General features: G+C 46.5%; 1 long non-coding RNA gene across 1 annotated transcript; it reads left to right on the top strand.

Moving 5' to 3' along the window:
- Positions 1-4316: 4316 nt before the first annotated feature.
- Positions 4317-6518, top strand: LOC142563752 (uncharacterized). Its single transcript, XR_012824399.1, has 2 exons — positions 4317-5281; positions 6099-6518. It is a non-coding gene; the product is annotated as an uncharacterized LOC142563752 (long non-coding RNA).
- The last annotated feature ends 20148 nt before the right edge of the window (positions 6519-26666 follow it).

A 26666-nucleotide genomic window follows, 5' to 3' on the forward strand; every position in this document is an offset into this window, starting at 1 on the left:
GCAGCAGCTGTTCATGGCTGCAAGGCCGTCGTCACTCGTTCATGCGGTTAACAGTGACATAACGAAATGCGAAGAGAATGAGTCGCTAACAACGCACAAAAGAACTTGCTTTGACCTTACCATGGAACAGCGGCGAAGGAGATGCTGGCAGAAGAACCCAACAACGATGCTCAGGCGCTTTTTACAGAAAGAGCCCGGGGGAGCGGTCTCACAAGGCTTCGCACATGTTGGGTCGTGCCCAGTGGCCGTGCCGCCTGTCAAGCTGCTAGCCGCAGCCGCAGCCACAGCCGCATTTTTCTTGATAGGCTCTTCCACCTGGCGGAATCGGCGAAGCTCCATAGCTAGGCCGCGAAACGGCTCGAGTGTCCGCTCTTGTCGTTTACTATGTTACTCTATAGAAGAGTAAGGCGCTCAAGAGCGATAATGGCTTCAAATATAGGGAACATCGTCAGCGCGCCTGGCTTCGCCACCTTCAGCATTCTGTTTGTGGCATCAATGCTCGTTGCGGCGCCGTCAGCATCAGTTCGCGTGGCCGCAGCGCTGTCGAGTTTACTGTTCAGATCAAGTTTCATAACAGTGATAATGACACCGGGCTGCGTGGAGATGAGCCAGCTGTAGCACAATGCTTACGCATAATCAGGCAAATCCCAGAGGAGTTTCTGCGTGATTTTTTTCGAACATAGTCCAGGGTGGATGTACTATCGTGAGCAATGCGAGTGGGGACACGCGAACGTGTGGCAAGCATCCTCAATCCCGACGTGGTGCGATTCGAGGCTGCCGCTGTCGAACACACAGTGAAAAGGGCGCCGCGGTTCCGCTAACTGTTCGCACTCCCACCTCGCTAGCGTTGCTACGAAACGGCAGCTAATTGCCTGTCACCGGCCGTTGGCGATGGTATGAGTTGATATCAGCGCGCTATGCCACATCCAATGACCCATCAGGCTACGTAATTACTGAGGGATCAACAGCGAAGTAGCCGGCACTGATACACGGGGTGTGCTTATATCTAGGTGGTGTTGGCTGAGTATTGATACGCCTATTTTAATTTTTTTCGTGGAATATGCTTATAAAGTAGACCATGGCTATCCGCGCCTTGTAGTCATCTGTGTTTCAGCGCCAAACAATATCGCGAGTGCCTTTGCATAAGCGGGAACAAGTCGTCAAATTGTCAAAGAAAGGTAACATGCAGCGCAACATTGCTGCCTTGACAGGCTACCACTTGAGGGCCGTCAGCAGGATAGTCCAATTAAGCAAAATTACATTCTTTGGGACCATATCTTGCCACACAAAAATAATCGTCACCTGTCTTGTCCGCGTTTCCTTCCTTCAACGCTGCGAGCCCGGTACTTCCAAGTAACGAACGGCATGCGCGTTATCGGCATGACAGAGCATTCTCAACAGGAAAGTAGCAAGCACCGCGTTTTTAAGAAAAGAAACGCAAACGAGGCAGATGACGATTATTATTGAGTGGCAAGATACGACCCAAAGGGTGCGCATTTGTTTAAGAGCGAAGGACGCGCATTAAGGATGCGCCACACAAGAGTCGACCCCACGTCATGTCGATGGAGCAAGACCTACAAGTTCTAACCGCAGTCAATGAAAAGCAATTTCAAAGTGCGAAGGACGTGTGCACTACGCTCGACCTGGTCAATGTAAGTGACAGCCCGGTATCCCGAAGCTTAACAGAAGCCGCACTCTCAAGTCGCATCACCGCTCAGAAGCCCCTTCACAGAGCGGCCAACAAAACTGCTCGCCTGAAGTTCGCTGTCGATGACCGCAGCTGGACGGCAGCAGATTGGAAATATGTCGCCTTCTCCGACGACCCTACTTTCTCGAGCCGCTGGGACCGGCAACAAGAGTGTGGCGAAAGGAGAACATACGCTTCTGTCCGCAGAACATCAAGAAGGTACCCGCCGTGGTTGCTCAGTGGCTATGGTGTTGGGCTGCTGAGCACGGGGGTCGTGGGATCGAATGCCGGTCACGGCGGCCACATTTGGATGAGGGCGACATGCGAAAACACCGTGTACGTAGATTTAGGTGTACGTTAAAGAACCACAGGTGGTCGAAATTTCCGGAGTCCTACTACGGCGTTCCTCATAATCAGAAAGTGGTTTCGGCACGTAAAATCCCATAATTTAACATCAAGTAGGTGGCCGCAAGCGGACGCACGTCATTAGACATTTCTCGTGAGGGCCAGGTCCCATGTAAGACACTTTGGGAGATTTACGAGTGGTGATCATTGCACGTTGCTGGAGCACGAGATGATCCCATAGGCGTTGAATGGTCCACACCCCGATGTGTACTATCTAGTCCAACAGGACTTGTCTTCCGTGCATACAGCAAAGGTCGTGACACGTCTTTTAGATGAACGAAGGGTAAAGCGCGTGGAGTGGTCCGGGAAGGGTGCGGACATGAAGATAATATAGCATGTTTAGGCCCGTATGAAATTAACCTTCCCAAGGTCTCCTTGGACTTGAAGAGCGCTTACGAATTGAGGAAAGCTACACAAAAATAGAGGAAACGTCTTCAAGATGACACAGCCTTAATAGAGGCTCCCTATGGGTCTCTGCGAGAATGAATGGAGGCCGTCATTCAATCCGGCGGTGCCCTTGCCCGTTATTAGCCAACCAGATCCGCAAGACAAGCGACAAAGTAATGCTGATATAATCGGGTACTTTCTTTGTGAGCATTAAAAGTTTGTGGTCACTTCGCAAGCGCCAAATAAAAACTTTTCAACCGTCTACTGCGTGCAAGTTTCCTCCGTTCACGAGAACTAGGATAGAGCAAAAATGTATGTGTAAGAATAATGCTTCTTCCTGCGCGCAAACGCTATTACACTCACTATAGTATCAAGTATCACTGCCAGACGTTCGGTACGTGTCCTATATATATATATATATATATATATATATATATATATATATATAGAGAGAGAGAGAGAGAGAGAGAGAGAGAGACAGAGAGAGAGACAGAGAGATAGTTTGCGCGGAATTATAAGCAACACATTACCACGCTCTGCGTGTTAGAACCATCCTATCATCGTCTATCATCGTTAGCGGCCGCTGCTGAATCACAATCAACTGGCGTTTCGTAGCAAAGCTAGCGAGGCGGGAGTGCAAACAGTTAGCGGAAGAGCGCCCCCCTCTCCCCTCTGTTTTTAAAAGCTCAATCCCCCTATCGCGATAACTAGGTTTCGGGGCTATATGCCACGCGTTCTTCTGTTCCCGCTGATACTGCTCACCATAGTACGTTTGTGATAGTACTATTATTGGCTTTCCATGCATGCCCCATAATGCGCGATCTTTGGTTTTTATACGTGAATACTACTGTGCCCTCTATTTTTTTAGTGCGAGCCAAACCGCAATAATTCTTGTCAAGGTTAAACAATGTTTCATCTGTCAACGAACGTTTATGATTAAATAATTTGTTCTTGGTACAACGCGCTGGCCCGCCTACATAAAAGAGACCCGACGCCTAAATGACGTCAAAGAGCTACACCCCCTCGCCAACTGCGAACTTGTTGGTACGATTCACTTATCACATGATCAGTCTTTTCTTGCGGCAAAAGTGGTATTTCTGCAAAATTCCAGGGCCGCACGCACAATTCCTGATTGCCCGCCGCAGAGCCAACATTTACCCTGTATCGAGCTTCCCTCTTAAATAATTCTATGTGACAGTGACGTTGCGAATGGGACGTTCTTTGGCAGTTTACCACACGCTGACAAACTTTATCTTCCCTGTTACTAATTAATGTAGTCTAAGGTACAGACTACATGTAACGGTTATAGTCATCTTTCCAACATTTCCTCTTTCCTCTCTCTTCAAGTCCCTGTCCTGCGAGGTACCGTCACAATGGTTATATAGGTCAAATGTACTAATTACGCGCGTTTTGTTTCGATGTTATGGATAACCAGACATCACGACTGGGAAGGGCCTTTTGCCAACTGTTTGCGGCATTTTGATTTTGTAAGACGGTGGTCCCGGAACAATGATTGTTTCTCGCTCAGTACTCGGCACAAAATATCCGTGTCGTCATGACCCTTCTATCATAAAAGATTGAGAAAAAAAACGCTTTATGTGGAGTGGGCCCATTACGTTCACTTATTTATGAAATTGCAAACACAATCTAAAAGGCCAGGTCATGAGGGGCCACTCGTTCGTAGTATCTGATAGGCATTGAGAACGTGCGCCTGTGCAACTATCTTCTTTTTCTTGCTGAGTGACAATACTTCAAACTAGCTACGTTATCAAGCACGTGACCATCTGCAAAGTTAAGGCGCGCATTAATGTTCCTGTGGCCAAGGAACACTCGTCAGTGTAGCCGTGTCCTTTCAGTAGCGCAGACTTTCACCGCGACGCTGCACAAGGTATATCCGTCTGTACCGGCAACCGAGGCACTTCTCGAGCCTAGCCTGCCCATCTGACCAGTTCAACTTAAAAACCGGTACGCCTGCACATTCTATAAGGACACCTCAGCGCCAGCGTTACAGGGAACAAGACGCCCACTGCTTTGACCTCCGTGGCTTTGTCCAACAGCCTCGGTTTTGCCCAAGCCACCGAGCAACGCCCTATCTGAAGTCGAGTATCCCAGAGCCGCTCTTAGCGTTCGCGATGTCATCTCCAGACTTGGACGTGTTGTGCTCCCACCTTTCGAGCATGTCAGCAGAGACGCTGCATTCTTTGGATGACAAAAGGCTTAACCTTCCGAAAGTCAGTGGAATGTCCGTCGAAGAGGGCGTCAACGCTATCCGCGCCCACCTGGAAGCTATGCGCGTCATGAAGAACCGTCTGTCGTGCATGGCCCGGATATACTGCTGCCTGATAGAGCTAAGGGTCCTACAGCCCTGGGTAGTTTATCGTATGGACCATGTATGCAGGAACTACGGTACTCACTTTGGCAAAATGATGATCCACCTGCAGCGCGGACGCGAGGTTGGATTTCACACAGTGACGACTGTACCACACGCCTACTCCTGCTTGTTGACCCAGGACGAAGAGAGAGCGACTGAGCATAGGCTTTACTGCTTCTGCATGTGGCCTTCGCTGCCGTGCTTGGCCGTCTATCAACCGCCAGAGGGGCGTTCAGCTCTCCTCACGCGTACGCTCCGAAGGTTCTTGCGGGGAGATCCCGACTCGTTCACTTGCGGCACCTATCGCGACCTGGAGTCGGCGGCTGACGGAGCCCAAACATTTTTTCCCGGCCACTCCTAAAGACTGCGTTACATCCCTTCAACCACCGGCACAGCGAGCTCAATCGCCATCCAACCAGAGACCTTATTCTGTAAGAAACTTGTTGTTCTAGTAATGTATAGCTCGAGGTCTTAACATTGATAACCTATTACCTGTAGTGTAACTTAGAGCCTGGAATGGAACTTACCCCCGCATTTAGCAATGGAACTTAAGTGGAAGCCCATGCTTGACTTGTTCTAAATGACTCCTATCGTGAACGCGCCGAAGGAGACGCAGTGAGCGTCTTTGGGCACGTTAACGCCAGGCGTCATTTATATTAAGTCAACCATGGGCTTCAATTTAAGTTGTCTTTGTAAATACAGGGGTAAGAGCCGGTAATGTAACTTAGAGCCGGTAATGTGCAAGATGTGTGTAATAGGGCGTTGGCTTTTGTGCCTGTCTTGCATGTGATTACGAGTACAGCGGTATCGGCAAATATTGTCTTATTGCGGCCAATTACGGAACGAAAATTTGTAGAAGCCTAACGTTATTGCAGACATGTCTGATACTTTTGGCAATATCTGGTTCTGTATTCATGGATGATCAAGGATGAAGCTGTTCTGCCTGTAATCGAAAGCAACACCTGATAGCTTTGGATAAGTTTTTTTTAACAACACAGAGTTCCAATTATACGATGTTGCAAGGGTTATCCCTCTGACGCAATAATACCGGTATGCGTAAGGGTATTAGATGCGATCTAATTTTTTTTATATGTCCGGCAGTATCAATTGCAATTCACCATAACGCGATAGGCAGTATTATGCTTGGAATTTTGCTTACCAAATACCCTATTCCCTTTGCTACGTACTTCATGACTGAGTACGACTGCAATTGTGTTAAAGATTATTCGTCTTTTACTGCTTTTCCAGCATAAAGACGAAGTCATTTGACGGACCAAGGAAAGACGGCAAACAAGTTTTAATTGGGCAAGGACGGCCACAGAGGCTTTATCCAAGCATGGAATTTGAAGTACGATACCAACCACAGCTCTTACATGCGCGCATGCTACGAAAGAAACTGGTATTGGAGGCTTCACCAACGCCTTCTGGAAAGCAGGAAGACCGATTTTTCCAATGCGCTCACGTTGAGCGTCCGTAGCATGTTTTGACTGTGTAGGATTTCCTGCAACGACCAAAAACAAGTGCTTCGGTTCTTTTTTTAGACTTGTATATATGACGTGGCCACATACGCTCCGCCAAAGTTTTACAACCTGTGTGCCATCAACGTTCTGTTTAGGCACACAGAAGAGGCGCACAATAAATTTCAAATAAAATATGTTGCCTCGTTTAGCAGGTGAACCTGTTTCATCACTCGTCCGAATATAGATTATTTTATGTATTGTCTAAGCACCGCCCACATTCGTGGAAGAACGCGCGCCGTGGGGGGTGGGGGGATCGGTCCTTAAGCAGCAAGGATCGCCATGCTTGCAGCGGCGCCAAGCGTTGCGCTAACGGGGCAGTCCGGCGGTGACGTATGCGCGGCAAATTGGTGCCATGCGGACCCGCTCGATTCTCACCCGCCTCTGGTATTAGCCGGGCAATCGTTTGAGACACCGACCAGTTTGTCCGCCGCCGTAACATTTCCCCCCAAGATAGTGGAGCGTTGCATGATACCCCCGTACTACCCTCGACCAACGATGCATGGGTCATATTCCAACAACGCTGCCATTCGGCCGCCTCTTAAAAATAAACATGTCGTGATACGTGCAAATGTTGTGGAATACCCAAGGTTGTGCGCTCGAAAACAAATAAGACAAAAGGTATGGTTGATAAAGATGCTCCCTAATGCGAAATTTGAAGGTAGCCTGAGACGCGTTATCATTTCGCGATATATTGGCTGGCGCGAACGATCTGTCGCATGTGACACGTTCCAAACGAAGTGTGGTGCCTCTGCCTCGCTAATCGGGAGATCTCGCGAGGCAACACGTGGGTCCGATTCACAGCAACCGTCGCCGACAGACCTCTGCTCATGCATCGCTTTGTTTCTATACAGACGATGCGCGCAACTCTGGCGCCATATCGTAGCTATCATTGCCGCACTGCCTGTATTGTGCGGCACTACGCTTTTCTCCCGCTTTGGTTCCACCAACGAGGATAACGGCCCCTTCGTCGCAACGAAGTCGTGCCACCAGTGTCAGCGGTGACAACACCCAAGGGAGCCTCGCACCGAGCCACTCGGCATCTCCCCTTGTAAGAGCAGTGATCCACGTCACAGACGCTGGTAGCGCGGGCTGACCTCAGTAGCTGACGCCGCGGACAAGCGTAGCCCTCCCCATCTCACGGCATGCTGACCCTCCCTCGCAAGGGCAGGCGAGACTGTCCACGCGGCCGCGGATGCCGTGGCAATGGAGGAAGGAAAAAATAAGCTAGGAGGGAGAGTCGGGTGACAATCCTGAAGCCTAGTCAAAGAAATTTAAAAGAACGGGATGGTGGGAACAAGGGGAGCCCTCCCTTTTGTGCTACCCTGGTTCCCTTCCGTGCTTGCGCCAAGGCATCATATTTATGGCCTACTAAGCAATACGATTCCACAAGTCTCGGCAAGTCAACCCCCTCTGAAACCGCCCCTCCCGCTCTCCAGGGTCTTCTGGGCGGAGCCTCTTCGCTAATGAATAGGCCATCACTGTTGTCCGGTGGTTCGTGATTGTTTGGTAGGTGATAACTATTAGTGACACCTGTCGTCAAAGGCATGGAGACACGTAGGAAGCATAATGCGTGGGATAGTGCTACCGCAGGCGTCGTTCCGCAGGAACGGTACATTAGAAGTGGCGCTCGATGAAAGCATTGAAAGTCTGGCGCTCTTCCTACTGCCCTCACGCGAGGGGTGACGTGGTAGAGTGCCGTTCCTAGTGACTGCGCAGCGTTTCCTCCCGAAACTCGCTCAGGAAAATACTTTTTTTTCTTGCACTTGAACTGAAGCTTGAATCATCTTGCAACTCGTATGACTGCGGCGAGACCGTAGAGCAAATTCATTTCTACTGCCCTTACACTTGACTTGGCGACAAATTCACGGAATGAAAAATATTGGATCCATGAACTATAGAGAGTCATAAACAGTGTATCGCACAAGAGTTCTGCTATACTTTAAGGCGAATGGGCCCGGCGAGTGCATTTAAGGAACGGCAAACGCATTATAGGTCCACATGCATCACTTTTTAACCCTTTCCTTTCTCCTTTTCTCTTTCCGCTTCACTCCTCCCAAGTGAAGCGTTGCCAGTCCGCTGCCACGAGGTTATCCAGTCTCCTTTCCTCGCTTTCTTTCTACGCATTTCTTTTTTTACATTAAATTCCGTTTTACCTGTCGCTGGTGACGTCATTCGTCTTCGAGGCACCCAAGGACGCTGCTCGTTGCGTCACCCTGCCCTTTCCCTCTTCTCTTTCTTAACGTTAATTTTGTATATTGAACATGAAGGAATTTAGAAAGGCAACACTCCTACTACTCTTGCCTGTTTTATGGCATTCATTTCTGCAAAAGTAGTAAAAACCGTATATTTGCAGCTTGACACCAACGTGTTATATACATTGTGAGCAAAGCCAGATGAAGGTAAAAGAGGGAGCGAAAGTTTCGACCAGTGGACTTGTCCTTTTCAAGGCTACATACGGTTTCCTCTACACAGTTTATATAGGTGCGTTTCTTCTAAAGGAGAGAGGGGATAAGGCGGGTGGGCGAGGCAACGAACGAAGGTGTGTTAGTGGCGAGGGTGAATTGAAAAAAAAAGAAGGGTGTACTATACAACGTTGGTGGACGAATGTTAGGTAGCGCCGTGTGTCAGTTAGCCGTGTGTTTTTTTTTTTTTTAGTGCAGAAGGGCTTGGGGGATGGAGGAGAGGTGGAGGCGATTATCAGCTTAGGTGGAGGTCAGTGAGCAATCGTCTCTGACAGAGAGAATAAAAGAAGTGGCGGAAAGTGGTTCACGTGGGAAAATACTGCAATTAAATTAATATATAACTAAAAGAAAAAAGAAAGGGAGGAAAGAAACGGAAAAGAAAACATTAGGCAGCCCAATGAAAAATATCTAAGTGCTCATGCCTGTAGCTCCAAATGTAGCATAGCGAATAAATTCTGAATCTCCATTTGAAAGGTTTACGCGTATTGTTTGCAATGTCTCGAACTTATAGATGGGGTTTGATTCTCTGTATTTTCTGTCTCGCGCAGAATGGAAACTTGACTGTAGGATGCCTGTTTAAGTTCATCAACGTTATGACCTGGTTGGTAAAAATGCTCCGCAATGTCTTTGGAAAGCTTATTCGCTATGTCAGTGCAATGTCCATTTCACGTGACGTTCACTGGTCGTCCCGTTTCGTCGATGCATTGTTCCTTAGAGAATGAACATTCAAGCATAGAGAATCACATCGGAACTAGTGCAAGTAAAGGTAGTGCTCACTCCGCGTACAGACCTATTTGTGGTGCTTTTAATTTCAATGTCACATTGAAGGTGTCTACAGGTTTTGCACCTGGGTCGACAACATGCTTTCATCACGGGGAAATGACGCTGACTGACTTTTGCTCGCACCAACATGTCTTAATGTTTCTGCTTAAAATTTCACGAACTACCATCTCACGCCTTCGCCGAGTTTTTCCCTGGATTCCAACAACTAGTGCTGCACACGCTAAGCCCACGTTTAGGAACGAAAATATTGAAGAATATTTGACATAAAGTAAACAACGCCCAGCGCGACGCAAACAATTTTTATCGCAAAATATAAATATCATTTCTGATAAACAGAAATAGGTACTTGATAATCGATGAAGACAAACAAAAATATTTAGCGAACAATCTCAACTCACCTTGGTACACCTTGGGTGTACTTAGTAGTAAAGAAGAAAGTTAGATTACCACAAGGACACTTTAAAAACATTATTTCCTAAGTATTTGCGCTCAAATAAAAAAAATGAAACGCATATACATTGCTAATACACTCAGAACTGGTCATAACTTGGGCACAAACATGAAAAAGGTTGCAATAAGGTATACGCCGAGAAAGACCACTTCGAATTCACTGGCGCTGTGCGATTACTACATACTTATAGTATATAACTCCACATTCCCCAATCTATACATATATATACAACGAGAAGAAAGGGGATAACCGAGGGGCCGATTACGCGTGCGATTACTACATACTTATAGTATATAGCTCCACATTTCCCAATATATATATAAATATATATATATACAACGAGAAGACAGGTGGTTAACCGAGGGGCCCGATTTTTATTAATCTTATCATGAGACGCCAACAACGACCCCAAGGAAAACATAAGGATAACCACTCCTACTTACTAATTGATTTGAAGAAATTATAGATACATGGCAATGAAGGCGGACGAAAAGACAACTTGCCGCAGGTAGGGAACGATCCCGCGTCTTTCCATTACGCGTGCGATGTTCTATATACATATCATGACCATAGAAATCCAACAGACAATGAAGCCAAAGAAAGCGTCGGGAAAATTTGCTGTGGTTGAAGTCGAAATATCATCAACATCATCATCATCATCAGCCTGGTTACGCCTACTGCAGGGCAAAGGCCTCTACCATGCTTCTCCAACTACCACGGTCATGTAGTAAATGTGGTTATGTTGTCCCTGCAAATTTCTTAATCTCATCCACCCACCTAACTTTCTGCCGCCCCCTGCTACGTTTCCCTTCCCTTGGAATCAAGACCGTAACCCTTAATAACCATCGGTTATCTTCCCCCCTCATGACATGTCCTGCCATGCCCCCCCCCCCCATTTCTTTTTCTTGATTTCAACTAAGATGTCATTACCTCGCGTTTGTTCCCTCACTAAATCTGCTCTATTCTTATCCCTTAACGTTACACCCATCATTCTTCTTTCCGTAGCTCGTTGTGTCGTCCTCAGTTTAAGCAGAACCCTTTTCGTAAGCCTCCAGGCTTCTGCCCCATACGTGAGTACTGGTAATACACAGCTGTTATACACTTTTCTCTTGAGGGAGAGTGGCAACCTGCTGTTCATGATTTGAGGATGCCTGCCAAACGCACCCCAGCCCATTCTTATTCTTCTGGTTATTTCAGTCGCACGATCCGGATCCGTGGTCACTACCAGCGCTAAGTAGATGTATTCCTTTACCATTTCCAGTGCCTCGCTAGCTGTCGTAAACTGTGGTTCTCTTCCGAGACTGTTAAAGATTAATTTAGTTTACTGCAGATTAATTTTCAGACCCACCCTTCTGCTTTGCCTCTCCAGGTCGTGAGCATGCATTGGAATTGGTCTCCTGAGTTACAAAGCAAGGCAATATTATCAGCGAATCGCAAGTTGCTAAGGTATTCTCCATCAACTTTTATCCCCAATTCTTCCCACTCCTGGTCTCTGAATACCTTTTGTAAACACGCTGTGAATAGCATCGGAGAGATCGTATCTCTCTGTCTGACGCCTTTCTTTATTGGGATTTTGTTGCTTTCTTTATGGAGGATTACGGTGGCTGTGGGGCCGCTATAGATAATTTGCAGTATTTTTACATATGGCTCATCTACACCCTGATTGCGTAATGCGTCCATGACTGCTGACGTTTGGACAGAATCAAACCCTTTTTCGTAATCAATGAAAGCTATATATAAGGGTTGGTTATATTTCGCACATTTCTCTATCACCTGATTGATAGTGTGAATATGGTCTATTGTTGAGTAGCCTTTACGCAATCCTGCCTGGTCCTTTGGTTGACAGAAGACTAAGGTGATCGATTCTATTTGCGATTACCTTAGTAAATACTTCGTAGGCAACGGACAGTAAGCTGATCGATCTATAATTTTTGAAGCCTTTGGCGTCCCCTTCCTTATGGATTAGGATTATGTTAGCGTTCTTCCAAGATTCCGGTACGCTCGAGGTCATGAGGCATTGTGTATGTAGGGTGGCCAGTCTTTCTAGAACAATGTCTGCACCATCCTTCAACAAATCTGCTGTTACCTGATCCTCCCCAGCTGCATTCCCCCTTTGCATAGCTCCCAAGGCGTTCTTTCTTCTTCCGGTGTTACTTGTGGGATTTCAAATTCCACTAGACTATTACCTCTCACATTATCATCGTGGGTGCTACTGGTACTGCATAAATCTTTATAGAACTCCTCAGCCACTTGAACTATCTTATCCATATTAGTAACGACAGTGCCGTTCTTGTCTCTTAACGCATACATATGATTCTTGCCTATTCCTAGTTTCTTCTTCACTGCTTTTAGGCTTCCTGCTTTCCTGAGAGCATGTTCAATTCTATACATATTATAGTTCCTTATGTCAGCTGTCTTACGCTTCTTGATTAACTTAGAAAGTTCTGCCAGTTCTGTTCTAGCTGTAGGGTTAGAGGCTTTCATACATTAGCGTTTCTTGATCAGATCTTTCGTCTCCTGCGATAGCTTACTGGTGTCCTGTCTAACTGAGTTAACACCAACTTCTATTGCAGACTCCTTAATGATGCCCATAATATTGTCGTTCATTGCTTCAAGAAAGGTCCTCGTCCTGAGTTAAAGCCGAATACCTGTTCTGTAGCTTGATCCGGAATTCCTCTAGTTTCCCTCTTACCGCTAACTCGTTGATTGGCTTCTTATGTACGAGTTTCCTCCATTCACTCCTCAGGTCTAGGTTAATTCGAGTTCTCACCATCCTATGGACCCTGCAACGCACCTTGCCGAGCACGTCCACATCTTGCATGATGCTAGGGTTAGCGCAGAGTATGAAGTCTATTTCATTTCTAGTCTCGCCATTTGGGCTCCTCCACGTCCACTTTCGGCTAACCCGCTTGCGGAAGAAGGTGTTCATTATCCGCATATTATTCTGTTCTGCAAACTCTACTAATAATTCTCCTCTGCTATTCCTAGAGCCTATGCCATATTCCCCCACTGACTTGTCTCCAGCCTGCTTCTTGCCTACCCTGGCATTGAAGTCGCCCATCAGTATAGTGTATTTTGTTTTGACTTTACCCATCGCCGATTCCACGTCTTCATAAAAGCTTTCGACTTCCTGGTCATCATGACTGCATGTAGGGGCATAGACTTGTACCACCTTCAATTTGTACCTCTTATTAAGTTTCACAACAAGACCTGCCACCCTCGCGTTAATGCTATAGAATTCCTGTATGTTACCAGCTATTTCCTTATTAATCAGGAATCCGACTCCTAGTTCTCGCCTCTCCGCTAAGCCCCGGTAACACAGTACATGCCCGCTTTTTAGCACTGTATATGCTTCTTTTGTCCTCCTAACCTCACTGAGCCCTATTATATCCCATTTACTACCCTCTAATTCCTCCAATAATACTGCTAGACTCGCCTCACTAGATAGCGTTCTAACGTTAAACGTTGCCAGGTTCAGATTCCAATGGCGGCCTGTCCGGAGCCAGGTATTCTTAGCACCCTCTGCAGCGTTACAGATCTGACCGCCGCCGTGGTCAGTTGCTTCGCGGCTGCTGGGGACTGAGGGCCGGGGTTTGATTGTTGTATTCATATAGGAGGTTGTGGCCAAGTACTGCACCAGGGTGGCCAATCCTGCTCTGGTGAGAGAGTGCGTTACCGGTTCTGGTCACCGGGATCAGGCCGCACTCCAGGCCTGTTTGTGCAATTTCTCAACACACGGTTTCTTTTTTCTTTTTTTTTTGTGTATTTCCCGGAGGAGAATTGCGCGGCACCGGGATTTGAATCACGGTCCCCTTGCACTGGAGACGGATACTCTACCGTCCCCGCAGGAGTTAAATTAAAATTTGAATTATGGTGTTTTGCGTGACAAAAACCACTTTCTGATTATGCACGCCGTAGTGGAGGACTCCGAAAATTTCGACCACCTGGGGTTCTTTAACGTGCACCTAATTCTAAGTACACGGGTGTTTTCGCATTTCGCCCCCATCGAAATGCGGCCGCCGTGGCCGGGGTCCGATCCCGCGACCTCGTGCTCAGCAGTCTAACACCATGACCACTGAGCAACCACGGCGGGTCCCGCAGGAGTTGTACGCCTCATTTAACCTACAGTGACGTCCTATTTGATCAGTCAAGGTGGACCAATCTGAGCTCAGTTATACCGCATGGATGGCACTCGGCTAGAGAACCTGGTATTTATGACCTGCACATGTGTGGCCACACATAATTGAGGATATAGAATTTTTTTTTTTTAGGAGGGTTTCCGTACTGTGATAAAAGGAAGGAAAATACCTTAAAAAAAAGGAACATAACATGTGATTTCAACTCGTGATCCTTCAATGTTGCCCGGAAAGGTAGCTCAGTCGGTTGGTTCGTCAAGCCAGCGGTTACTTTCAAGCGCTATAGCTCCTGCTCCGAGCCTCATACTTATGTGGAAAGGGGCTGGTATTGTCCGCGACAGTCGATTTCTTGGCATAATTTTCTTGGCATAATTTCTTGGAAAAATGGCCGCCAGAGGAGCAGCGTGAACTCGAGCGGCTTTAGAGACTAGGAAAACTGCCTTAAGGTATTTAGGATTGAGGGGTAGTTTCGTTAACAAACTATAACACGGCAATCAGCACTTGAATATAATTATAACCCTAATAATAATTGTAAATATTCATCTCATCTATAGTATCTAAAGCGCGCGTTGTTTCTTGCCTCAGCGTGTAGTAGTTAAGAGCGCCAGTTTAAGGGCGGAGAAGAGGGAAGGAAAAGAAAGCAAACTTGCAGCTCCGTGGTTTTAAGGCGCAACCGTGGTAGAGAAACGGAAAGGCGATATAAGCATGCGTGGCCATGATACGCACACGACAAACTGCCTTACAATATTTAGACTTGAGGGGAAGCTTCGTTAACAAACTATAACACGGCAATGAGCACTCGAATACGACGAGAGAAATAATTGAGACGTGGAAAATTCCCTTGAAATAAATCTGGTTTGCGAGACAAATGCTTGTATGTATTGAATCTCTTAAAAGATGAGGGGGGAAATATGCGCTCACCGAGAGGGCATCGTCGGCACGAGACCACCACCAGGCTCCTTACGGGGATGTGGAGAGCTTCGCGGCCGGAACGAAGCCTCCCCTCTCCGCCGGCCAGGCGTGGAAAACGCGCTTTCCGATCGCTCAAGGTTGCGTAGGAATGGTATAGTTCTAGCGTCTAGGAAAAGTTTTAACAGGTGCGAGGACGGCACGCATAGCGTGGGAAGCTAGCCGCCGGAATAGCTATCTTCGAGAGCTATTCTATATTATATTATATTATACTTCGAGAGCTATGACTGATGCTTTTCTATATATATGTATTCATCTCATCTATGCGATCGCATGCGCGTGCTGTTTCTTTGTCTCTGCGTGTAGTAGTTAAGAGAGTCAGTTTAAGGGCGGAGAAGAGGGAAGGAAAGGAAAGCAAACTTGCAGCGCCGTGGTTTTAAAGCGCAACCGTGGTAGAGAAACGGAAAGGCGATATAAGCATGCGTGGCCATGATACGCACACGACAAACTGCCTTAAGGTATTTAGAATTGAGGGGTAGTTTCGTTAACAAACTATAACACGGCAATCAGCACTTGAATATAATTATAACCCTAATAATAATTGTAAATATTCATCTCATCTATAGTATCTAAAGAGCGCGTTGTTTCTTGCCTCTGCGTGTAGTAGTTAAGAGAGCCAGTTTAAGGGCGGAGAAGAGGGAAGGAAAAGAAAGCAAACTTGCAGCGCCGTGGTTTTAAGGCGCAACCGTGGTAGAGAAACGGAAAGGCGATATAAGCATGCGTGGCCATGATACGCACACGACAAACTGCCTTACAAGATTTAGACTTGAGGGGAAGCTTCGTTAACAAACTATAACACGGCAATGAGCACTCGAATACGACGAGAGAAATAATTGAGACGTGGAAAATTCCCTTGAAATCAATCTGGTTTGCGAGACAAATGCTTGTATGTATTGAATCTCTTAAAAGATGAGGGGGGAAATATGCGCTCACCGAGAGGGCATCGTCCGCACGAGACCACCGCCAGGCTCCTTACGGGGAATATATATATATATATATATATATATATATATATATATATATATATATATATATATATATATATATATGTATATATATATATATTATTTGGAATACTGCTAGTCTCGAGTTGAGACCTTAGCAGGTAGACAATACATTCGTTAGCTTTTAAGATACATAATAATATATAAAACTATTGATAGTGATATGATCGTCGCCTTTGAAACAGGGCGATGCTACATACCTCCTATATGATTCTTTGTAGCATTCAGGTGCAGTAATTCCAAATAGCCTTATGCTATAAGCATAAGGGGAAAGCAGAGACCTCTGGCAGAGTTAAAAGGAACCAATATTTAGTTCACGTGGTTGCGATATTTAGCGCTGTTGGCAAAAGGACGTGCAGCAGCGTGAACTAACAGAAGCAGTGGCGACGCGACTATTTTAGCGCGCGCGTCAGAACATTGCATGCGGTAGTAGATTCTCTTAGAAAGACTCCAATACTGCACATTGCCTGGTTTACGCTCTTTCGCTGGCTTTTCCAAACGAGCGCATGGTCGTTCACTCGTGTTTTAACGACAACAAAACAACCCAGCACCTCTAGAGAAATCGAAGACAATTTACGAACGGAGCTGTATAGGCATCGTGCGATACCATAACTTACATTTATTGGCATGCATTTACCTGCATTTCAATTTTTGACATAGAATACTAAAAATCATAACGTGCCCAATGTTTAATCTAGGCTAACAAACGAAGTATGGCGGCTTCCAGATGCAGTCAGGCGTCAGACTATCAACCGTTTCATTTCCACTCGATGGTTGCCATCATCTTTGGCGGTTCTGAGATTAGTGCGTAGTGACAAGCTGACGTGGTCGAAATCCACCAAATGTGCCTCTGCAGTAGTAATTGTAGATACGAAATTGCCGATGTGCCTGCGTCAGTTGTCAGGTTTCAAAACAAAATCGTTTTTTTTTTCTAAACGCACACCGCAGTGCTGAAGCGATACCGAGGGGCGGTGCCGGAGATGCTGTAGCGTGCACGCAGCTGCTGGAAAGAAACGCTCCACGCGTGCAGAGGATTTCAGTTGAGCGGAAATCACTTTACATACACGTTAAAAATACGAAACTTACTGGTTCTTTTAAGGTGTTAACCAACACGAGCGTAAGAAACCTTGAATCGCTACAAAAAACGTGGTGTAAAAGCAATATGAAATCTTCGCTTTCCATCACAGCTCCACGCAGCACTTTCAACTACATAAGATACGCCAAAGAGGCGCCCAAGCCCTGGAAATTCTCGCTAACACGCAGCATACGCTACTTAGTTCACTTACAAAGCATTCCGATAAAACGTATTTACAGACAATTCAAAATAATAACCTGCAATCTTGCTCCTATGAAATTCAGTTGTGAAGGATTATCTAATCAATAGTGCGTTCTACATATGCTATTGCGCTATGCAATTTCCTTTTGTTGCGCCTTTCCGACTTTCTTGTCGCTTGTCGACCACGGTTGAAATATTTAATAAATATTTCTTAAAATGTTTCATATTTATTAAACTTGCATCGAGGTGGCTATCGGATAACGAGCGGGCTGCACAAAGAGCGCTTTCGCATTTTGCACTGCGTATCTGTCACTTTTGGGTCATGTGTTTTACTCTTCTTAATGCAGGTCAATGCAGAGGTGTTGCGACTCCCTCGACGAGGCTCCGGCATCTCTTTACACACTAAAAAATAAACTGCTTGAAGTTGTTGCCCAATTGTTTCACTTCTCAGGCACTTGTAATAACTTTATCGATGAATGTGGGCTCCAAAAGCAATCTACCATAAAGTGTCATAAATTAACACAACAGCAATACAAGCATTCGACAATATAGACATCGCTGCGTGAAGTTAAAGAAAAAGCTTAACACACAGCATTTGCACTGCATAGGGCTTGTGTATATTATTCATATTATTCATATTATTCATAAAGACTGTCAGTTCCAAGTGCTTTCGCTGCCAAATGTAGTTCATTTTTTTTGTACTCTGCGACACCAAAGTTAACAATTACGGTGCATTATGGATGCCGTTGTAATCAGTTCTCAATCAATGTTTGGCACAGCCTAAGTCAAAAAAGAAAAGAAAAAGAAAGAACGAAAAAATTCATAGCTCCGGCTGAGTCTCTGGCCTCGTCATTTCACCTTAATGGTCACAAAAATTAACGACAAACAGAAAAACGCATGCACTTGCTAATCATACAGAAATGTGAGCGCAGCTCAAGCCAAGCCAGCCGATGCATGATAAGCCCCAGGTGAAAGGCTCCGCCACCGCAAAAAAAAAAAAAATGCGAATATTCTATATAACGAGCACGAGCACCGCGCCCAGCACCTCCCATCTCTTATTCATCGCAGAATCCCTGTTTTATGATATTAGGCGGTTTTGGTCGTACGAATTCTGCCCGCCCAAGATATGGACCATCTGTGATTAAACGACACAATGTTCGTACTGCTTTACTGCATCACCAATAAAGTGCTCGGAACGAGGATACGCGTCGCACGCTGTCGATTTGTTAACTCACGAAAAAATTTGTTTTTCATTCGCCCCTGCGATACACTTTCACTGGAAAAGTCGGTCCATGACTCCTTCCGAATTACATTGCTTTCAGTTAGATAACTGCCACGCACGTGACCAACCGCTGCGTATAACTTCACTTTCAAGTGCCTGTGGTCAAAGAAAAGCGTATAATAGAGCACTCACGTGCTGCGAGCATTAAGAAGGAACGCCATCGTTGTGGTGCAAGGAGTACCTCGGGTGGGATTGCTAGCGCACACGCATCTCGGCCTCAGCCTGAAGACGGGACTACCCTAACAGGCGACACGTAAACTGCACTTCTTGGAAACGTCCGCTGCGCCAGTAAAAGAACGAACGACACGGCGTCATTTTTTGAGCCGATATCTGCGATGGGAACCAGTGGCGGGCGATAATGCTGTCAACCGAGCCATACAAGGACGCTTCTCTGAAGGTGAAGTCCGCCTGAGCCGTTTTCAGTACCCGGGATGACATCTGAAGACGTGGACACGCTGTGCTCCCACCTCTCCCGCATTCCGACGGGTCGACTGTCTCACCTGGACGACGAAGGGTTGCTCAACTTTTCGAAGGTCAGAGGAATGTCAAGGGAAGATGCCATCAGCACGCTCCGCGTCCATGTGGAATCTATCAAGGACCCCAATGAGCGCCTGGTGCGCATAGCCGAAGTATACTCCGGTCTCATGGAGCAACGCCTGGTACAGCCTTGGACGCTTTATCACCTTGACCACCCGGGGGGCGTCCACTACGGTGGCCTCGTCGACCTCTTCTTGAGCGGGATGCTGAACAGAGGCGAACTCGCGTATTCGTTCAAGGTCACCCACAGCTTTATCCGTACCTGTGTACTGGTTCGGGACACCGAAGCCCCAAAGGCGTGCCACAAGGTTTACTGCCTCTCCCTCTGGACTTCGTTGCCGTGCCTGGCGATTTACCATCCGCCAGGGGGATATTCGGATCGATTGACTAAAACTCTCCAAAAGATGCTCCGTGGCAAACCCGACACGTTCAAGTCTGGCGTTTACGCGGACCTGGAGTCGCTGCACTCAGTGGCCGTCCGATATTTTGGCGGCTAGCAACTCCGCGAAGCCTTCCGGGGGAGATCGCTAACGACTGCTGCAGTGGATTTCGACCAACACGGACAGCTTGAACGCCAATCAACATGACATGTGTATGGTAAGGATAACATATTTATGACAGTAGATCAAGGGCATATCTAACCAAGTGATTCAGGGATGCATGAGAGTAGACGTGAAGACCGCATCGTGGTTTTGTGTGTAGTGCGTTAGTTTTGATGTGCGTGCAGCAGACGATGCACTCGATCAGTACTCGAGGTGCCAGTACAGAGACGCCAATAGCAGTCCTCTTACTTAGACGGGAACCATTGTGTTGTAAAGTTACCGAAAGGATTGTCGAAGTGAATTAAAAACGCAAAGACTACTAAAGCGACACGACTGAAACAGCGCTGTTCTGGCGTCTGCCCTTACCTGCCGTCTTAGGTTTTGTGTTGATCCCCTTCGACATGCACCAACCAGCCGAGCTCAGCAAACTCCTGAGCGGGGAATGCCAAACAATCAGTAGGTTGTGCCAACTAAGCCAGCCGTAAGTGTGTACTTTTTCGGGACACTTTTATTTTGCTCGCTTTCCACGTACTCGTGTGTTTCGCATCTTAATTGCCTAAGCCCTTCCGTAGCCTGTTTTCTTCATCCTTACTTCTGTGATCACACTACAATCGTCAAACTTATTCATAGTATTTTGCAACTTTTCCAGCACCTAGGCGAAGTCACAGGGTGGACGAAATGACACCGAAGAACTCTCGTCACCGGTCAGAACAACAACCAGAACTTCGAGGAGACGACAAATATGGCATCGTCTCGAGGCACAGCGCCAATCCGATTTACTTGACTTCGCAGTACTGTGCCATAAACAGATCACGGGTCCTTCATTACTGCTTATCTTAGCCTAGGAAGAAAACACTAGAATCACCTAGCGCTTCGCACATGTAAGATAAGTTTTGACAGGCTGTGCCCCTTTGCAAGTGCTAACAGACCACGGGCTGCGCACTTTAGTGTATGTAGAGCGCAGTACGTATGACGTGGCCGCTAATATATAGTGCCGAAATTTTATAATGTACGTTCCATCCGCATGTGGAAATTTATGACGACTAAAAGAGGGATCGCTGATACGGTGTTAAGCACATATACATTTTATCGTTCCAGCGCTGAAAGTATGTTTATTAGTGAACGCAATAAAATAAAATTTTATACACTCTTACGCGACGTTGTACGATTACTTATCATCCCGACTGTAGTAACTAATGTCACGTGTGGTGAATTCCAAGTTCTTAAAACTGCACGGCCTAATTGTCAGGCTATCTACCAAACGGGTATTCCAACAAAAATACTCGTCGTATAGCCACCCCGGAAGCACTGTGCTCTTCTGGCCACTGCAGCCACGGTGCTTATCACGCCACGACAATCCATGCTTGATACACTGCGCTCCGTCGAAGTTCAAGTCAACGTCAATGCACATCCAATACGAAGATAATTCTTGAAGATCTGTCTAACGTCAAGCAACTGTAGAGCTCAAATCTGCCAACACGGTTTCATTCGCTTAAGTTCGTTGCTGTTGTTTTTCAGTTTCTGATTTGTCGGTCTGTGAACTGTGTATATACAGCCACTGTCATGCTTAACCCGAACACGCATTGCGCGCCCTTATGCTTCTACTGCGGGGAGTGCTAGTGATTCGTAGACGGGTTGCTTCCAATTTTCTAGCTTAATTGCGTATTTTCCCCGAAATCCTTAACTTTTCCTTCTTAAAAACAGCTTTTGTCTAAGGTTAAACACTAGAAATTCGCTTTTCGTGTTCGTACTAGATGTGACAGGGTGGCTGTAGGTTGCCGCGGCAACAGATGAAGGCAGTGCCAATTCTATATCTCCTACCTCGAGAGTAGCGCTCTTTTTTGCAAAAGCTGTTCTGTCATACCTAATTAGTAAAGGATAGTTGGGAGCAAATACACAGATGTGTACTTCTAAACGTTGGAGAGACTACATAGCACTGTATATAGGGATTAGAAGAGCGCAAGCTCATGACGGCAGCGAAACCCTCGTCGTCTGTATCGGGACATAAAGCGCGCGCCACGTTACCCACGATTGCAAATGCGCCACCTAGTAGCGTCCTATGAAACTCAATGAACCGCACGTTAGTACTCGGTCTAGTGCAATCTCAATTTGCGCTGATACGCATAAGGGTAAAAGAAATCAAGCTGCGCAAATTCTACGAAGCAGATCGTATACATACAGGATGTCCCAACGCTCATGCACCGAGAGTTACAAAAATAAATATGCCACGCAGCTAGACAGAACCAAGGTAATATTGTTTGCCGTCGCTTGGAGCTATTGAGATTACATTTTTTTGTTCGGAATAATTATATATTCAGTCATAATTATTTATTAACTTTTGAAATATTACGATTAGACGAAATGTGTCAACGAGAAAATTGTTGATCACGATGAAAAAACTCCCGATACAGCTTCTTATTGCCCAATACGTGCTACATAATGGCGTTCTTCCGACCGTGAAACAAGCCCGCAAATACACGCAAAGTGTCTCGGGCGGCCAGTCGTGCGGCAATTTTGCGTGTATTCGCAGGCTCCTTTCACGCTTGGAAAAATGCTTCCATCTAGCACGTATTGAGCAGCAGAAACCTGCATCGAGAGTTTTTTTTTATGTTGCTCTAAAATTTTGTCAATGACACATTTCATGTTATCATAATGTTTCAGAAGTTGATTTAATAAATTACGACTATTTATGAAATCAGACGCAATGCAAAAAAATCGATTTCCAATCGACGGCAGACATTACCTTGGTGCGGTCCCGCAACGTGGCATTTGCATATTTCTTTTTTCATTCTTGCTGCATGATAGTTGGGACACGCTGTATACTGCAACTGCAAGGTAAGGAAATCCTCAGCAATTCCTTTTTGGTATTCAGAGCGCACTGGTGCCGGCGCATTTTGTCCCACTGCTAGGCGAAAGGGAAATTGAAATAACACATTCAGGTATACTACAGATGCCAGAGCCTTTGTGGAGCGTTGTTACTATAGTAAACTATAAAAATATGTTAAGGGCACGAGCGGCTTCGCGCAGGCGGCCCGTTTCTACGTGGACGTCACGAGATGGCGCCACCGCAGCTTTTCCTACTGCTAGGTGGCGGCGGCCTACGTTTTCTCGGGCTTTTCCGCACGCAATAATCGCAGATTTCTAAACGGTCGGTGCTGATATCTAAACACACTCATCTTACACGTGCGATTACTCGTGATTGGGCAATGAATGACCGATTTTACCAAACTTGCACCTATGCAGGCCCAGCCGTCCGCGCCACAGTATGTAAAGGAGCGGCAGTGCCTCTGGCGGCTTTTCAGGGCGTAACGGGATGCCGGAAAGCCAGGCGTGCCCTTCCGGTGGTGGCGCTATAATATATTATAGATCACTATAATTGTGACTAAATATGGCACCCTAATGATAAGCCAGCGCTCACAGGTGGCGCAAAGTGTTTCCCAGTCGATATGGGCACCTAGTAATGCATGTGAACTGATGAGCACGGTGCATATGCTACAAGTAGCGATATTTTCGTAGCAAGCCTCACGTTCATAAGATGATGGCTCATATGTCATCCACAAGACTTATCGCGTCTACGTCAGTGTAACTTATATCTAAATTGCTAGGGAAGTTTCCAAGAAGCCCACATGTCAAAGAAGAGGCGATGTTAAGCAACCGTCGTCATCTGTGTGTCGAGAAGAGAGAGAGAATCTAAAAGGGGAAAGGTAGCGAAGTTTACCAAGGACCTGCCTAGTTGGCTACCCTACACTTGGGGAGGCCGAAAAGGCAAAAAAGGATAAGCTGTGTGTCGAGGGTACACAATTTCTCAAGAAGAAAACAAGTACGACATATTTTTTTCGCGTATGAGCAAGCGACGTTGTTGCCTTATGTGTCCCGGAAGGCCGGAGTGTTTTACGTTCGTTTCAGGTTCTGCATGTGAACCGCAACGCGAAGTATCATTTTCTTCCGCGAGTTTGCTCCATGCCACCGTTTACGCGCAAGTGTGTTTTTGAAATTGCTTGTTTACACTAGTTAGAAATTTTAAGTAATAACACTTTTAAAACTTCATTTAGGGTATGCCCTCGTGTTTTATTTGCCAAAATTGCGATGTGATTATGAAACACGCAGTAGCCGGGCCTCCGGAATAATTATGGCAAGCTGGGGTTCTTAAACATCTGCCCAATATGCGGCACACATGTTGTTGTTGTTTAGACGTCTTTATTCACATTTTTGCCCTTAAAGGGCTGCGGTGAATTGGCTTGGGAAGTGGTGGGAGTGAGAAGGTAAGGGTAACAGTGGGGAACCTAATTATCTACATGATGGGATCTGATGCTGTCGCTGGTACACTCGAGATGAAGAAGCCTGGTACCAGTGGCTGGAGCCTCAGGATCAACCAGCAATTCGTGCAGTGACCGCAAGAGCTCATTGGCTGTCGCAGCACTGCAGTGTCTCGGTAGCAGGCCTGTAGGGAGGTTGGTCGCCATTCCGTTGGGAGCGAAGCAAGGGCCTTTGCCTGGGGCCAGAGTACAGCGGGCACTTTCAGATTAAGTGTTCGAGGTCCGCCTTGGTGTTGCAGGGGCTGGAGGTACCCGGACGCGAACATTCCAGGCCACGAGGGTCTTCATGCGCTATTGTGTTTCGCCCCGATTAAAATGCAGCCACCGCAGAAGGGAATTCAACCCGCAACCTCGTGCTTGGCAGCGCTTTGTCTTTGTCGCTAAGCCGTGGCGGTAGGTGAAAATATTGTTAAAGAACGGCCAGGGGGGTTTTAAATTCCGTTCACGTTCGTTCAAGTAAGTTATACAGTTATATACAAGCTTCAAGCAAATACTTGCTTCAAGAAATGAAAAGTACCACGACCAGCACGAGAGGGGGGAGGGGGGGAGTTAACATTGCATTCAATGCGCAACGTATTCGTAGAATTCGTGAAGCACTCGCAATTGAATTCACTGTTGTGCATTCATATTCACAGTGATCAGCCAAGGAAACATTGGACAATATTGTCGTTTAAACAGCACTTCGCCTACCAGCATTGCTACCACTAGCATGCCGAAGCCCTGTCCTGGGGATAGCAACAAGCACAGCAGGTCATTCCTTGGCGGAGTAATTCGGTTTTATCTTCAAAGTAGATGCAGCAGGGCCAAGTTACCTGGCAGCAAAGAGTTTGCAATAAGATAAGTGGATACGGGCAACGCTGGTCGACAACCAGAATGCCGGAGTTGACCGCATGAGCTTTGTTTTTTCCATTCAAAGCAGCACGTACACACCTTTCTGCGATGCAGTCACATGAATCAGCGTAAATGGCCGCAACAGACCACTCACACAAGGTTCGGCACTGCAAAGTGCGGCGTCGTGCAAAGTGCACTTTGTCTTGCATATACACGCGCGCCGTGCTCTGATGACTTGCTGAAGACACCGTACGCGCAAAAGCAGCGAATTCAGAAGATTGAGATAGCCAAGCTCAACTGCGGTGTTAACTAAAAAATACGAGAGGCTAAGTTTTGCGACTCGCGCTCGTAAAGCCCTTGCAAATCCAAGCAAAGAAAGTTTTAACGCGATACGCGCAGGATATAACTGCCAATAATAAAAGAAGTGTGTGCGACAATAGTGTTTCTAGCAGTCAGGGCAGTATATAATAGATCCACGCGATATATGTAATACTCGCCATGTGAATATATGCAACGTGTATGCAATAAAAAACAAAGCACCTACCCGGCATATCACTGCATGCGATTAAAAAAGAGCGCGAGTTGCTTTTATTGCACCGGGATTCACCTTGCAGAGCAGCCTTATGAAGAACCATCCAGCTTATTTACCACATGGATTCTCCGGATGCAGGCACGAAAAAGAGCAGTCTTCATACCCATCGCCGATTCCACGTCTTCATAAAAGCTTTCGACTTCCTGAATGCTCCATTTAGCGTATGATGCAGCTTCATGCAATAAATGCAGCGCTGATTAGCACTGTTGGATGTACACCTTGCATCGTGTGTAGCGGTTAGAGTTAACTACTTCGGAGCCGATGCGTTAACGCCTGTCCCACGATTTCTAGGATCATTTTTGCGCGTGTTGTACGATACGACTGAAAAGTGATATTAAGTGTTCTATGACGTTGGCCTCGCTACTTAAATTTAAACATTTTCTTTATAAGGTAGCATAAAATCAGTGGCCCATTGTTGTTATGTTTGGGAAGTGAATTTTAGCCGCCTTCTAGATATTTTGTAAGGGACACAAACTTCGGGCTTTCTAGCCTTCAAGTCATCTCTGCGCATGGAACCAGAACGTTATCCATGTGTGTTCTTTCTTTTTTTTAAACTATACAGTCACCATCATTTATTTAGGAAATTTGGAGACGAGAAAGGGGTGAATTCGTAGCCATGCTTCCCCGCGCTGGTTTTGCTCATTCTAGGCAGCGCCGCGCAGTATTTTCTAAAAGTATCACATAAAGAACAGCAACTCCAAGCCTCACGCCGGCGCGTCGCTTCTCATACGACGGTGCGGCCATCATGTCTCTCGCCATTGCCTGTCGCTATGATGAAAATAACAGGGCAGGGTACGTAAGCTAGACGGCCCAAACAACCATGGGAGGGTTCCTTGCAAGCTTCACGCCAAGGCCACTGCGGTGGATGAACCGGACAAGTTCGCTGATGATGACAGCGAGTCCTATACGCATAGTCGCGCTCAGTGTAAGATGTTACACAGGTGCCCGTGGCCCAAGGCTTTTCGAGGCCTCACGACGCCGTCAAGTACAAAAACTTTGGTGAACTAAATGCCAGTTTGAGGACGCCGTTTAATCATCCAAGTTTTCGTGTGTTGACGTGATTCAGCCTAGAAGGCCCTTGGCCGTGAGCACATGCGTTCCAGCTCACATTGAGC

This window comes from Dermacentor variabilis, chromosome 11 (assembly GCF_050947875.1).
Source record: "Dermacentor variabilis isolate Ectoservices chromosome 11, ASM5094787v1, whole genome shotgun sequence".
Classification (NCBI taxonomy): domain Eukaryota; kingdom Metazoa; phylum Arthropoda; class Arachnida; order Ixodida; family Ixodidae; genus Dermacentor; species Dermacentor variabilis.